The sequence below is a fragment of the Crassostrea angulata genome, chromosome 8, assembly GCF_025612915.1.
Source record: "Crassostrea angulata isolate pt1a10 chromosome 8, ASM2561291v2, whole genome shotgun sequence".
NCBI lineage: Eukaryota > Metazoa > Mollusca > Bivalvia > Ostreida > Ostreidae > Magallana > Magallana angulata.
In genome coordinates, this window is record NC_069118.1 from 28,548,045 (window position 1) to 28,565,956 (window position 17,912).

At 32.9% G+C, this 17,912-nt stretch overlaps 1 pseudogene; it reads left to right on the forward strand.

Moving 5' to 3' along the window:
* Positions 1-1,912: 1,912 nt before the first annotated feature.
* LOC128160864 (uncharacterized) lies at positions 1,913-16,165 on the forward strand (annotated as a pseudogene).
* The last annotated feature ends 1,747 nt before the right edge of the window (positions 16,166-17,912 follow it).

The window sequence follows — 17,912 nt, forward strand, 5'->3', positions numbered from 1 at the left end:
TTTAAAAAGTTCTTAATAAAAAAAATCTAGATTTATTTTAGAAGTTCTAAAAAAAGCAAGATGAATTGCAAATGTCTGTGCAAAAAAATTCGTTACATCACGTAATATAACTCAAAAGATACATGTATGTGTATTACATGTACACTTTGATTTTCACTAAAAAAGTAGGATGATACATTGATATTCAAGCTAAAGAGGGGGGGGGGGGGGGTACTAGTAGTATGCAGTAGGTAATCGATATTGTCAATTTACAGTTTATAAATTTATGAATTGCAGTAGACATACTTTTTTGTGTTAAAAGTATAACTCAGATATAGTTAACACTTGCTATTGACTTCGTAAAGAAAATAATGTGGTTTTGGGGTTAATTGGTTGTGATTAGATAGATGTAGTGAGTTCTCAATGATTCAGGAAATCATCGGGATCCAACGGTAGATGGAAGTCGCTTTCCCATTTTGATATTTTCTTGCAAATATGTACATCCCACGCGGGTAATGTCATTTTTTCTGCAATGATCGCTGCCTTCATAACCTGCATGAATCATCAAAGAAAGCATTTTATTGTTTATATCAACATCTTTCTTCTAGCTAATTGTTAAATTGATAATGAAAAGTAAGTAAAATTTACAAAATTACTGTTAATGTACGTAAGTACGTTAGCTAAAAGAAACAGCCAAATTGTCTCCTGTGAGACTTTGATTCAGACATCGTCATGATTATTTCGTGCAGTCCGTGATTTTTCCTAGGTCGTTCTAGGTTCGACCAATCGATAAACAGTCTGTCCTGTCATTTTCTTGTCAGTTTCAGCCGCTGTAGATTTCGACCAATCGATAAACGGGGCGTGTAGATTTCAGTCTGGCTATTTCTATAGAGCTATGAATTAACTATAAGTTTCCGTAATAAATGGTAGGAATAATACTTGTTTTATATAGATATATAATGTTGAATGTTACTGGTATATACATGTATATGCCGTTTTAATTTGCGTTTTTCCATTAAGCTACAAGAGTTATGAACTTTCTGCGAATTATACAGTTTAAATCAAACGTATTTAAAAGTATTTAATATAAATTATAATTTATTTACTTACTGACTGGGTTGGTTAATATTATAAAAAACCAACTTTGAAATATCCATAAGCACGTGGTGTGACAAGCTAATTTTAGAACTACGTACACATAATGTCGACGCGAGAACGTGGTCAGTCCGTTGGCAGTGGAATAACGCGTTCGGAGAGAAAAGAAAGAAAGAAACAGTTTGACAGAGAACGTTGTAAAATGAGAATCTGTATATTGAAGACCACTTTGAGCGGTGGACACGTGTAAGAAATGAATTAAACTTTATGTTTAATAAGAGTTTGCCGGATTCTTGCTGTTTTGAGTCGAGGGCCCAAGAAGTGATGATTTTTACGTTTTGTTTTACAATTATTTGTTGTCAAATTTATGAAAATAATGGTCAATTGCAAAAGAGCTCGGTGGAAAAATCGAAAAAATCGGTGTCGATTGTCACCGATACGCAACCATCCACACAAAATGCAGATGAATTAGTGTCTGTTTTTCAACATCACAAAATATTTCAATATTCTTTTCTTTACTACCTCTGACATATATATATCAACGAGGTATTCACCATAATTTAAAAATAAATAACGACGATTAACCTACATGTATGCATATTCAAAAACGATTAAAGCTTGATTATAATGGATTTGTATAAGTAGCTGCTTAGAAAGACTATCAAGCCGTCTATTAAAGTTGTAAATTTCAAGAATTTTTTGGGGGGAGGGGGGGAGGTAGGTCAAATGAGCAGACAATGGCTGAATTCTGATCGGGGGTGGGGGGGGGGGGGGGGTTATACAAGATTACAATACACGGGGAATAACTCTTATTTGTGTTCAATCCTCTGTCAGCTGACCACATTCCACACAAGCAGGCTCAGTCATGTTTGAGAACGTCTGCGCGTTTGATGGATGTCCAATTCCATGAATATCATAAACAACTAACACGAGGTTTGTATTCCTTATAAAATTAATAATCTAATATATACATGAAAAATTAAGATGCCGACGTGTTGTTTTTTTATTTACATATTCATATTTAAACAAAACTACAAAGTACTTTCGTTTTAATTTCAGTTTTGTATTATTATACCACCAAAAATGTATTTTACGTCCAAACGCTTATCAATTAATACAAGTCGATTATTCTCTTTGACTATTGTTTCATTGCATGGAAATCTTTGATGAAAGCAGAGCGACAACATACAATTTCTAACACTTTTCGAGTGACCTAAAACATATTTTATATATCTAATAAATAAAATGCTTTCTTAGGTGATTCATGCATGATATGAAGGTGGTGACATTGCAGAAAAAATACATAACCTGCGATAGCGGGTTCTGCCAATATTTTCTGCAATGCTCGATACCTTCATATCATGAATGAATCACCAAAGAAAGCATTTTATTATTTCTATTTACATCTTTCTTTTAGTTAATTATTAATAAACTGATTATAAAAAGTATGTAAAATTCACTAAATTACTGCTAATGAACATAAGTACGATGGATAAAAGAAACAGTCAATCGTCTCCTGTGATACTTTGAGTCTGACATCATCATGATTTTTTGCGCAGTCCTTGATTTTTTTTAAGTCGCTGTAGGTTTTGATCAATCGATAAACGGTGCGTGTAGATTTCAGTCCTGTCAGTTTCAGCCGCTATAGATTTCGACCAATCGATAAACGGGGCGTGTTGATTTCAGTCTGGCTGTTTCGATTGAGCTATGAATTAACTATAAGTTTCCGTAAGAAATAGAGGGAATCATACCCGATAGATGTAAATATGTATACATAATAGTACATGTATTTTCTAGAAAGAATTTCATATGCATTTTAAATAACATTTAATTATATATAATAAGTAAGTTAGATCTGTAATATCTGTCGTGTTTATTTTTCTTGATCAATGACTAACATTTACTTTGATTTTTTTCATTTTAATATTTAGACAAATTATGGATCCTCATTCTACTGCCCAGGATGTGCACCGATGTGACCTTTGTGAGACAGCCATAGTACACAGCTACTGTGACTTTTGTCATGTCAACCTCTGCAAACCCTGTATACTAGATCATATATTAGATGAATATGACAAACATAAAATAGTCCCATTCCAGGAACGAAGATCAACCCTTGTTTATCCAAAATGTAGGACACACCCACAAAAAAACTGCGATTTGCTGTGCAAGAATTGCAACAACCTATTTGTTTGTTCCTCTTGTACTGCCTCTCAACAACACAGAGGGCATATATTTGTAGATGTTACAGAGGTTTACAAGACAAAGAAAAACAATATTGAAAAGGACACAGAGGAATTTGAAAATCTTATTTCTCCTAAATATGAAGAAATTGCACTGGACTTGGAAAATCAGCTCGCCAACCTGGATGTTGGATATGAGAAGCTTACATCAGAAATTACTAAACAAGGAGAGGAATGGCACAAAGAAATCGAGCTCATCATCAACAAGATGAAAACAGAAATAAGCGAGATTAAAGTAAAACACAAAGACATTTTACAGAAACATTTGGATGAAATCAAACAGATACAGTCTCTGATAAAACAAACATTACTTGCATTAAACGAAATCAAGAAATCTACTGCAGTAGTTCCTACCATTAAATACAAGTCGAAGAACAGAGAGTTTAGCAAACTTCCACCAAAGGTTCAAGTAAAACTGCCAACATACATTCCAAAACCGATAGACCATGAGAATCTGTATAGTTTGTTTGGACAGATCACTCCGTTATCTACTGCTACAGAAGAAAACGTCTTGTCACTGAACCAACCCAACACTTTAGTCAGAGAACTACTGGATGAACCAGAGCTAGTTGCCACAATACAAACTGGGTATGAACTACTACTCAGTGTTACCTGTCTAGATGAGGACTGTGTATGGACGCATGGAATCACCAATGAAATCAAATTCTTTAACATTAATGGTTCACTTCTCCAAACAATCGGGACAAAAACAGGACAATTCCCCAGTGACATAGTTGTAAACAGTGATGGTGATCTAGTATACTCTGACTGGAAAATTAGGACAGTGAATAAAGTAAAGAATGGACAGACAGAAGAGTTAATCAGATTACATGAATGGACGCCTAATCAGCTATGTGTCACCTCCACTGGTGATCTCCTGGTTACCATGTACCGTGATGATCTAACTCAATCCAAAGTTGTCCGTTACTCGGGATCTACAGACAAACAAACAATGCAATTTGATGATAAAGGTAAATCTCTGTACTCGGGGAATGGTGATAGTAAATACATCACGGAGAACAGAAACCATGACGTCTGTGTAGCTGACAATGAGGCTAGTGCAGTAGTGGTGGTTAATCAGGACGGGAAACTCAGATGGAGATATACCGGCCATCCCTCAGTTAACAAGAATCAAACATTTAAACCCCGGGGTATCACTACAGACAGTCAGAGTCGTATCCTGACAGCGGACTTCAACAGCCATTGTATCCACATTCTGGATCAGAATGGACAGTTTCTCCGTTACATTGATAACTGTGGTCTAAAGTATCCTGCTGGTTTATGTGTGGACAATAATGACAATCTATTTGTGTCAGAATATAGTAAAGGCTATGTAAAGAAAATAATATTTCTAAGATAGACACCAAATTGGTGACTGATAAAGAGAAAACAGAAACCATTTTCAATATTTTGGCAATTTTTATAGCTTAAGATATATTGAACAGGCAATTAAAATCCAGTCACCCTTTCTTCATTCATTATGCATATCATATAAGTGATTTAATACATGATTGTTGAGTAAGTTGAGTTAACGTTTTTATTTGTTTTTAAATGATTTTTTTGTAACTAAATGTCCAAACATTTTTTCATTTGATAAAGCATTGCTTCCTTATAAAACAGAAAATGACGCCCCATTTCCTTTTGGTAAAGTCAACATAAACTGTACCTAAATCTTCAACACGGTTAGATTTTTAAAAAAGAAACTCAATCCAAAATTTCTTAATACTTGGGATCTACAGAACAACTAAAAAAATTCAATATTTTTAATGCATAAGATTTTGATGCTTAAATATACATGCATAAATGGTGTTTTATTGGTATTGCGAGTTCTTACAATGAATGACAAATACAATGAATGACAAATACGAAATTAAGAAGTATTTATATGTCATAATTATTTATAACCTTTTAATAAATAATACCGGTACATGTACTTAAATATACAAAAATACCTGGTCCAATCTATATATATAAATATATGTTATTGTACTTGTGAGATAAAGTTAATAGATTAGAACATCTGAAAGGTCACTTAATGCCATGTACTTGGAACAGCTTTCTAAAGGAAAGCGGCCATCACCTCCGTCTGCGTTTCCTAGAGGCTGGTTCACTCAGTCGTTTCCTCTTCCTGTTTTCAAAGTCACCAGAAATTTCCCTATCCAAGAAAGTCAAGAATTTACTATTAAAACTAGAACTGTCCTAATGGGACTAATACCCCCGCAAGGCTAATTTCAAATGGGACAGATAATTGTATTGGATACAAAAAAAAAATTCCAGACTTGTAAAAAAAAAATAGTTAACAAAGAAAAATTAAAAACAAAACTGTCAGAATTTCAATACATATCTATAACAGAATTACATTTACAAATGTATGTATCTGATGATATATTTTTAATTTTTTATTTAATTGATTTTAAAGAAAAACCAACAAAATGACATAACCCATCCCTTTGCAGAAATACCGGTATCCAAGCAATGCTCTTCTGTTGATAAAACTTTCAATATCTTTCTAATATAAGAGTCTTGACAGATGCAATTAGTTGTTTCAAATTTTCCTCACTTTCTCCTATGGCACAATGGAACTCCATATCAGAAAATTGATCCCATAGGACTATGATTTTCTTTGATGAGCTTGTTAAATTTAATAAACTCCCAAAACATTACCATAATTACCATACTATGTAGAAATATGTAAAAGGTGGGTAAAACAAAGTTCATGGAAAAATGTACACTCAGCAGCAAAATCAGAGAAAATAAGAATGAGAGAATTTACATGTCCCAGGTGCTGATAAGACAATAATTTATTACAAAAGATGATTGGATGCTTGACATGTTAATTGATCTATTATGTTTAACAATCTTGAAACCTACACCCAGTGACTCTGCTGTGCACAGATGCAAATCACCATCTGTAACATGACAAAGTATTTTGACTATAGTTGTTAATGAGCATCCCCCTTACATGCACACTAACATTATTTTACAAGCTTGACTTACAAAGAGATATTAATAAAACACACACAAGTATCTTATCGCAAACTTTGTTGCCAAAATGATTTTATCTACAATCAAAGTACTGAAGAACTGACGGGAGTTGATTTTATCGATTATTATTTATTTTAAAATAAACGATATGTCATTTTGCATTGTAAGTATTTTCCTATATGTTTTTAAATTACGCACATTTTTTATTATATAAATTCTCCGACAGGAATTTCGTGACAACCCCATATGAATCTTTTTGTGTAATATTCAAAAAATTAATTCCATCAAACTACGTTTGAGTAATCGAAATAGTTCTGAGAAATTGTATGGATTTGGGCAATATTGAATTCTAGTCTCCTTCAACCAGATCGACGTTCAGCTGTCTCCGTTAATAAACTCCCAAAACATTACCATACTATGTAAAAAAGAACATTTAATATTACAAACAATTTTAAAATTGCCAAAACACTACAATTATATCAGTAATTTTGAATTTCATTTAAACTAGAAAACTGACCAGTCAGGAAGGGCCCCGCTATGAAATTATATAGAGAACAATGATAAAAAATAAATGCCCGGCATAAGATGTAAAGAACTGCAAAATATATAAGGTGGTAAAAAAAATTATGAAAATTATAAGTAACAACTGTATTTTTAAAATTTCAAGATAATTCCTGAATGTCCAAAAACTCTAAATAGTAACCTTGTATCTGCATAAAACAGGGATAACCTCATGTCTTATAAAAAAAAAAAACTTAAATGTGTATTAAAAAAGATTTAAACAGGTGTTTTATAAAATGCAAGCCTTCAGTGAATGCTAATACATTGTATCACCCAGGGTTGACCTCAACTTCAAAACAAACATCAGTTGCAGACAAAGGTGTTCACTTATCTTCATATGGCAGATAGAGATAAGCCTCTAAATTTTCTGCAGCAGGCAAGATAATTAATCCCAGGGGATTAATTGTTCTGCTCTCTCATCCTTTTCTTCTAAATTTACAATAAGATTTTTTTTCATAAATGACAGAATGGGGTTATTATCTGATTACCTGTTAAAATTAACAGCATTAAGGCAGAAAAAAATAAAATAATTATTTATTAGTATTTTAACCAAAATAAAGTATGAATATTATATTTTAAATCCATATTTCAAAGAATGTACACAATACTACACATCATTAAAAATTGACCATGACTTCAAAACAAAGTTCATTTGCAGACACAGGCTGTGCAGTAATTAATCTCAATGTGACAGATAAAGATAAAGCTTAGGATTTTCTTCCTGTGAAAGATTAATTAATCCCAAAGGACAAATATTGCACAGCCTTCCAAGTATACAGGGATGGTAACATTCTCAGCAGTTATCTCTCTTTGCCAATTCATTCTTATGCATAGTTAAGGAATCTACCCCACAACCCCAGCTCCAAACCAGAAGACATATAGAACCAAACTTAGCATCAAAATATGTATTTCTGTCATTACCATACCAAAGGACTATGTGCGGTTTGGTCAAATATCTGCCCCCGATTTCAACCAATTTTTTAATAGTATCGTATAAGAATGAAATCTTCACAAATCATTGTAAAGAGGATGCCTATAACTTTAACCTTGATTTTAGTCATTCTTGCTCACTCGCTTTTTATCTATGACGTCATCTAAATGACCTAATTCCCGCAAAGCTGCAAACAAATGAAGATATTCTCATTTTTGCTCTATATTTTGCATTCGGAAGTATAGAGCGCAGGTCTGCTCAAGTGCAATTTTAACATATGTTTTTCTTCAGATAGTTATACATATTAAACTAAAAAATGGTACTTGAGCAAGCCTGCGCTCGATGTTTCCCAGTCGAAAAACCATCGGAAAACACCCATATTTTGCTACAAAACATCAATTTATCAAAAAAATGCAATATTCATGACGTCATTTCTACGTTATGACGTCACTGTGGTGATAACCTTTTACACCTTTATTTCAATATGATTTTAACTATCTTCCATCTTATTTTAAAGCTCTTTCTAAAACTTTGATTTTGGGGGGCAAAAATTGCATAAAACCGTACTTAGTCCTTTGAACTTGATTGGGCAACCATAAAAAAAGTTATTAAACAAAAACAGAAAATTTGTGGACGGAAGAGTGACAGACGGACAGACAGAAGGACAGACGGACAGAGTGATTACTATAGGGTACCCGCAAATCCTTGCAGGACCCTAATTAATGCCCAATAGGGTCACTTCATCAATTAAGTTGACTAATAAATTTAAACAACTTCTAAAAATAGTTAACTTCTTTATTAATAATGATATTATCTATTTCCTTATAATGATAGAAACTTTTGATTTACATGAAACAGTTTTAAAATAGCCCCAAAACCCTCACCCATTTTACAGATTATCAATTTCCCCATCTGAACCATGGCTCAAATAATGGCTCCCTTGGGACAAATGTCACTTGTCTTTGATGTCCTTATTAGCTCCTAAGAATTCATCATTGACAAACAAAAACTTTGCATTGTCAATTGATAGAATACTTATAAAAAATATTTTTTTATTTATTAATTAAGACATAAAGACAAAAAACCTCAATCTGAATGTATTTATATAAATATATTTTAAAGTGTTTTAATACTATTAATTAATTAATAAAATCTGTAAGGATTACCTCCCTTACTTTTTAACATCAGTGTACAACATATAGAATGAGGAAAATGAAAACTGTCATAAAATCATTAAATCTTGTCTGATCTTAAAAAAATTGCAGGTGCACATCTTCAGATGGTGTTCAACATATGTACAAATTTTCAAACTATTCCATGCAGTAATAAAAAATTCTATAGAGGGGGACAAAGTTGCGTCTACAGACAGACGGACAGACGGGCAGGGTGAAACCAATATAACCCCCTAAACTTCGTTTGCGGGGGTATAATCATTCAACATAACCCCAAGGTTATCTCATCCAAAATGAGATTCATCCTGGTGATGCTGTGTTTCTAAACTAATCTTATAATATTAAATAAAACCCACAATGTTTTTTTTTATTTAAAAAAAACTTAATCTAAACATATACCCGGTACCGGTAAAAAATTATTTTATCACATTGAAAGATGTATATCAACCAACTACTGTTAGTGTATTAAGTTATTGCATTCAAAATTCAAAAAAAAAAAATTCACACGGGCATCTACATGTTAATCGGCGTGTTTTAAAGATACCGATAAGTGAATTTTAAGCCAAGCTTCTGAGAAATTTATTTTCAAAAAAATCATAATCCAAGCAGTCAAAGGCAGTGCAAGCATCCATGGAAAGCACTGAAACATTGAAAAGAAGCAAATTCAAACCTTTTAATGGAAGTCTTTCAGTTTTTTCATCTTCCCCTTCCATATTCTAAGTGGAGGTAAGAGCAAAACATATAAATGCAATAGAAAATCGGACTACTTTAATTTTGTGGTCTTCTTACCTTTTCTATCAATAAATTCTATTCATATCAGAATCTTTTCGTCCGTTGCCTGGATTTTACATGTACCAATCAAGAGAAGAGGAAAAAAGGAAGTTGAATAAAATATGATTTTTAACACGGATTATGCCGCTCTGAGAGTAATCACCCATCGGTCTTTTATTCATGAATAAGTAATTATCCCTCCTCTGTGGAACAATAAAAATTAATAATTAAGCGATTTTTGCCGCCAGCCATCGAGCTTGTAAAAGTTATCCCGCAAAGACAGGTCCACTTCAGAAACCCCTCTTTCGTAAAAGAAAAGAAAGCAACTTTATTCCTGCTCGATATTTAAAAAAAACAACTTTTAAAGACTCACCTGTCTAGCTAGGAATCTCCTTGTGTACATTGTCCATTTCATCGCCTTGATTCCTTGGTGTAATACCTAATTACGGAATCGCTTCTTCTTCCAATATTGACTTATCTTCTTCAATGTCTTGCCAAAATCACGGTTTATTTGTACATATCAAGTTTTTTTTTCATGAATATACATATTTTTTTCCTAGCATCTTATTTGCATTGAAATTTGCAATGTTAAATTTTCTTCCTTAAAGATGTAATTATGCAATGTTGTTAATTATAGCACAGTATATATAAGGTTATTTCAGTGGCACCTGCCCGCATCGATATTAAACCATACCCCATATAAACATATACTGTCCCGCGGAGCCCAACATTACACAAAATGACCCATCTCCGCAAACAAAATGAAAAATCCGCGAGACCATGTTGGATCTGTAGAGTATTAGTGTTTACTTATAATACAAAAACGATTCCAATCACTTCTTCTAAACAAACTATAACCTTTCACTTTTCCTCACCATTTCTGAAGAAGAAATTTAATCTGACTGTGTACATAGACACGCAATAAGATTAGGCCTGGATATAGTAGGTTTACTTTCACGTGCATTTTGATTTTCTTATGTCTCTCCCCATTCTTGGTCTGTTTGCTCAAAGTTTAAATCACGTTGAATAACATAAAAGTTGCTAAATATGCTTTGTCAAAATTGCTCGATAGGCGAATTGAGAATCTTCACTTAAATATGATTGTTATATTTCGTTCAAGACTGTTTCTGTACGGCGATGCAATTTAGCATTTAAAAAATTCTTATAAAAAGTTTTTTATTGATGAAATTCTAGAACGAGCCAGATGAGTTGTAAATGTCTGTTCAAAAACTTGTAAATGTCTGTTCAAAAACTTGTCAGACGACATAATATAACTCAAAAGATTCATGTACATATATATTTTTCGCACTTTGATATTCACTACAAAAGTACAATGATAGGTTGATATTGATATTCAAGCTGGGGGGGGGGGGGTGTACTAGTAATCAGTAAGTAATCGATATTGTACTTTTACAGTATACATTCGTTGAAAATTATCGGTAATAGTAATTTATAAATTTCAGTAGACATACTTTTTGTGTTAAAGGGGCATGGTCACGATTTTGGTCAAAAATTATTTTTTTGATTTCAATGTTTACAATGCTTTAGAAAGGCATTTTTAATAGGCAGCTAAACTTTGAGTGTCATTTGATGGGTTATAAGCGACTTTCAGAGCTTACAATTCTTCGCTATGTAAACAAAGGGTTTGTAACTTACATTTCGATCGAATGTTGAAGTGAAAATTCCAGTTTTACACCTAAAATAAATGTATTAATCGTTAGAAGCTGTTTATTTATGCTTAGAATGAATAAAAAGATAGACGAACCAGCTTTAAAAAGATTTGTACTGGTTTAATTATTGAGCTTATGTAAACAAAAACAGGGCACGAGCCTTGTTTACATGACGAAGAATTGTGAGCCCTGTATCTTGCTTAAAACTCAACGTCTGGCACCCACATTTCATTTGATCATTAGAAATGCATTCCTAAAGCATTGCAAATAATAAAAACAGAAAAATAATATTTGACCAAAATCGTGACCATGCCCCTTTAAAAGTAATACTCAGATATAGTTAACACATGCTATTGACTTCGTAAAGAAAATAATGTTGTTTCGGGGTTAATTGTAATTAGATAGATGCACTGAGTTTTCAGTAATTAATGAAATCGTGTGTATCTTTCTGTAGATGGAAGTCGCTTTCACATTGCGATATGTTCTGACTAGCAATTATGTACATCTTTCTTAACAAGCATGGTCTTGGAGCAAACAACTTTTGCACTGTGCCAGCTGAAATTATTTTGGACAGCTCTACGTTCAGTGATATTGGGTCCCCAGGGTTTTGAATATATATATATATATATATATATATATATATATATATATATATATATATATATATATATATATATATATATATATATATATATATATATATATATACACCTGTATATGCCGTTTTAATTTGCATTTTTCGATCCACTAAGCTACAAAAGTTATGAACTCTCTGCAAATTATACAGTTTAAATCAAAATCATTTAAAAGTATAAAATATAAATTATAATTTATTTATTTACTAGCCGGGTTGGTCAATAAACGGCCAACTTTGAAATATTCATAAGCACGTGGTGTGACAAGCTAATTTTAGAACGGACGTACACATGATGTCGACGCGGGAACGTGGTCAGTCTGTTGGCAGTGGAATAAAGCGTTTGGAGAGAAAAGAAAGAAACAGTTGGACAGAGAACGTTGTAAAATGAGAATCTATATTGAAGACCACTTTGTCAGCTTCTTGCTGTTTTGAGTCGAGGGCCTAAGAAGGGATAATTTTGACGTTTAATTTTATAGTTATTGGTTGTCAAATTTATGGTCAATTGCAAAAGAGCTCGGTGAAAAAATCGGAAAAAATCGGTGTCGATAACGATAAAAATCGACACTGATACGCAACCATCCACATAAAATGCAAATATCTGATATTTTTTCTGTTAGCAGCACAAAAATCTGTTGATATAAACTCAAACAACTGTAAACAAACCTGTCGTTTTACCCCGTTTACCATGCTGCTATTCTGAATTACTATTTCAGCCCACATGCACAAATCCACCTCAAGCTTTAATCGTTTATGAATATGCATACATGTAGGTAAATTGTTGTTATTCATTTTCATGGTTAATACCTCGTTGATGTTTATCAAAAAATCCGAAAATCTTTTTTCACGTATCTAGTCAACCATGCTGGCAAAATAAAATTCGTGTTGGTTTTTTTAACATCGCAAAAATGCCATTAAAAACGGCATATAAACCCTTAAAAAAAATATAATGTCTAAATATTCTTTTCTTCACTACCTCTCACACTTACTAAATTATATATAACTACCTGCATATTTAGAAAGATTATCAAGCCTTCTATTAAAGTTGTAAATTTCAAGAGTTCTCCTTTTGGGTGGGGGGGTGGGGGGTGGGGGTGGTTAAATATGCAGACAATGGCTAATTTCTGATTGGGGGGAGGGGGTGTAGATACGTGACTACAATACACGGGGAATAACTCTAACTGTTTTAAAATCTCTGTCAGGTGACCACATTCCACACAAGCAGGCTCGGTCATGTTTGAGAACGTCTGCACGGTTGATGTATGTCCTATTCCATTAATATCATGATCAACTAACACAAGGTTTGTGTTACTTATAAACTTAATAATCTAATCTATAATAATACATGAAAAATTAAGATGCCGACGTGTTGTTGTTGTTTGATATACTTGTATCTAAACAAAACTACAAAGTACTTTAGTTTTTAAATTCAGTGTATTATTATACTACCTAACATTTATTTTACGTTGACATGCTTATCAATTACTGTGGAATCATTAGATTTCGTGGTGGCTCAATTTTCATAGAATTCGTGGGCACCTCTCATCCACGAATTAACACCCCCACGAATTAATATATTAGGGCTATAAAGTCATAACCCTTTTGTAAGTATATGAAAATACACGAAATTACGTCCCCACGATCGTGTAAAATTTAAGCAATCCACGAAAATTGGCCCCCACGAATTTTAATGATTCCACAGTAATACAAGCCGATTATTCTATTTTACATTTTTCTTTGGAAATCTTTGATGAAAGCAGATCGACAACATACAATTATCACACTTTTCGAGTGACCCAAGACATATTTTATATATCTAAACAATAAAATGCTTTCTTTGGTGATTTATGCGGGATATGAAGGTGGCGACATTGCAAAAAAAATTCATAACTTACGGTAGCGGGAACTGTCAATATCTTCTGCAATGATCGCTACCTTCATACCCCGCATGAATCATCAAAGAAAGCATTTTATTATTTATATTTACATTTTTCTTTTACCAAATTATTAAACTGATTATCAAAAGTAAAATTTACTTTATCACTGCTAATGTACATCAGTACGATAGGTAAAAGAAACAGCCGAATCGTCACCTCTAGAATTTTGAGTCTGACATCATGATTTTCATGCAGTCCGTGATTTTTCTGAGCTTGCTGTGGGTTTCGACCAATCAATAAACGGGGCGCGTTGATTTCAGTCTTGCTGTTTCTATAGAGCTATGAAATAACTAAAAGTTTCCGTAAGAAATAGAGGGAGTCATACTCGGTAGATGTACATATAATAGAACATATATTTTCAGAAAAAAATTCATATGCATTTTAAATATCATTAAAAAAATAACAATACATAAGTAAGATCTGTAAAAATTTTTAGTGTTTATTTTTCTTGATCACTTACTAACATTTACTTTGATTTTTTTCATTTTAATTTTTAGACAAATTATGGATCCTCGCTCAAGTGCCCAGGATGTGCATCGATGTGACCTTTGTGAGACCGCCATAGTACACAGCTACTGTGACTTTTGTCATGTCAACCTCTGCAAGCCCTGTATACTAGATCACATCTTAGATGAATATGACAAACATAAAATAGTGCCATTCCAGGAACGAAGATCAACCCTCGTTTATTCAAAATGTAGGACACATCCACAAAAAAATTGCGATTTGCTGTGCAAGAATTGCAACAACCTATTTGTTTGCTCCTCTTGTACTGCTTCTGAACAACACAGGGGACATATATTTGTAGATGTTACAGAGGTTTACAAGACAAAGAAAAATATTATCGAAAAAGACACAGAGGAATTAGAAAATCTTATTTCTCCTAAATATGAAGAAATTGCACTGGACTTGGAAAATCAGCTTGCCAACCTGGATGGAGGATATGAGAAACTTACAACAACAATGTCCAAACAAGGAGAGCAATGGCACAGAGAAATCGACATCGTTATCAACAAAATGAAAACTGAAATCAGCGAGATAAAAGTGAAACACAAAGACATTTTACAGAAACATTTGGATGAAATCAAACAGATACAGTCTCTGATAAAACAAACATTACTTGCCTTAAACGAAATCGAGAGATCTACTGCAGTAGCTCCTACCATTGAATACAAGTCGAAGAACAGAGAGTTTAGCAAACTTCCACCGAAGGTTCAAGTAAAACTGCCAACATTTATTCCAAAAACAATAGACCGTGAGAAGCTGTACAGTTTGTTTGGACAGATCACCCCATTATCTACTGCTACAGAGGAATATGTCATGTCACCGAACCAACCAAACACTTCAGTCAGAGAACTACTGGATGAACCGGAGCTAGTTGCCACAATACAGACTGGGTATGAAAAACTACGTGGTGTTACCTGTCTAGATGAAGACGGTGTATGGACGCATGGATTGACCAATGAAATCAAATGCTTTAACATCAACGGTTCACTTCTCCAAACAATCGGGACAAAATCAGGACAAAGGCCCAATGCCATAGCTGTAAACAGTGATGGGGATCTACTGTTATCTGACTGGAAAACTAGGACAGTTATTAAAGTAAAGAATGGACAGACAGAAGAGTTGATCACATTACAGGGTTGGACACCTTATAATCTGTGTGTCACCTTTACTGGTGATCTCCTGGTTACCATGTACAATGATGATAAAACCCAATCAAAAGTTGTCCGTTACTCTGGATCTGCCGAGAAACAAACGATTCAATTTGATGATAAAGGTAAACCTCTGTACTCAGGGAATACCAGGCTTAAATACATCACAGAGAACAGAAACCATGACATCTGTGTCGCTGATAATATTAGTGCTGGTGCAGTAGTGGTGGTTAATCAGGACGGGAAACTCAAATGGAGATACACTGGTCATCCCTCAGTTACCAAGAACCAAACATTTGCACCCCGGGGTATTGCAACAGACAGTCAGAGTCGTATCCTGACAGCAAACGGTTTATACCACTGTATCCACATTCTAGATCAGAATGGACAGTTTCTCCATTACTTTGATAACTGTGATCTGGACGATCCTTTTGGTTTATGTGTGGACAATGATGACAATCTGTTTGTGTCAGAATATTGTACAGGCAATGTAAAGAAAATAAAATATCTAAGATAGACACCAAATTGGTGACTGATAAAGATAAAGCAAAAACCATTTTCATTATTTTGGCAATTTTTTTATAACTTAAGATATACTGAACAGGTAATTAAAATCAAATCATCATTTCCTTCTTATATTACATATCATATGCGTGATTTAAAACATGATTGTTGAGCAAGTTGAGTTTTTATTGTTTTTAAATGATTTTCTTTTTTTTTCAACTAAATATCCAAGATTTTGCATTTGATTAAAGTAATGCTTCCTTATAAAACAGTGTTACAGTGGTACATCTATTTCATTAGAGTTTTCACATTGAATGACAAATACAATTTTAAATTGAAAAGTATTTACATGTCATAATTATTTTTAGACTTTTACAAAATAATAGATAAATATACAAAAACACCTGGTCCAATCAATATTATATATATATATATATATATATATATATATATATATATATATATATATATATATATATATATATATATATATATATATATATATATATATATATATATATATATATATATGCACATGCTATTGTACTTGTGATATAAAGTATATAGAATAGATCTGAATTAAGTTCACAAAATGCCCTGTACTTGGAACAACCTTCTGAAGGAAAGCAACCATCACCTCCGTCTGCGTTTCCTGGACGCTGGTTCACTCAGTCGTTTCCTCTTCCTGTTCTCAAAGTCCTCAGAAACCTTATCCAAGAAAGACAAAATACAAATTCGATCATAATTATTCAACATAACCCCTAGGTTAAGGTGGAATAACACACCTTGAAAAAGTCATTCAAATTAACAGTATATTATTTGATTATGAAAGATATAATGATAAATAAACTGTACATGCGTCAAATAAGTGAAAAAATTACAGTTTGGAGATACTATTTTAAAGATGAATATCTAAAAATTTCAATTTACATGTAGTAAGTAACAACAAAAGCCCATGCGGGATTCGAACTAGTGATGTACGGTTCACAATCTCGACACTTTATCCACTCGGCTTTGGAGTAAGTTAAGTGTTGCCGTCGTTTAATAGAACGAACTGTCGTTTCGATCAGAGGTCAGCCATTTTATGATGATGTGTTCTTCCATCTTCCATCTTAACATCCGAAATGAGATTATTGCTCACCCTGATGATGCTGTGTTTCTAAACTAGTCTCATAGTAAATAAAACCCAAAATGTGTTGTTGGTTTTTTTTTAAAACTTAATTCAAACATAACGGTAAAAGAATTTTTGATCTCCTTGGAGGATGTATTACAAATTACAATCAATTTGTTTATATCAACTAATGTTAGTGTATGAAAGTTACTGCATTCAAAATTCAACAAAACTTTCTTCACTCAGGCATCTAAATGAGCTTGTTTAAAGAGACTTGGACACGATTTAAGATCAAAAAATTTATTTTTATTTTTACTGTATAAAATGGTTTACTGGTGCATTTTAAATGATTGACCAAAATATTGAATGTTAAAGTCAAGCTACAAGCGAGATACAGAGGTAAGAATTGGTTGTTATGTAAACAAAGCTCGAGTCTTATAGTTGTTTACAAAAAATGTAATGAAGAGAATTATCCTTTCTTTGACAATTAAGAACAATTTCAACTGATTCAGTATCTTCATAAATACTATTATCAACAAAAGAAAGATACATTTGTTTGAAACTTACGCCAATACAACACATATGTAAAAAATGACAATATTCGAGTTTGTTTACAAAACAAAGAATTATGAACTCTGTAACTTGCTTATAACTTGATATTTGA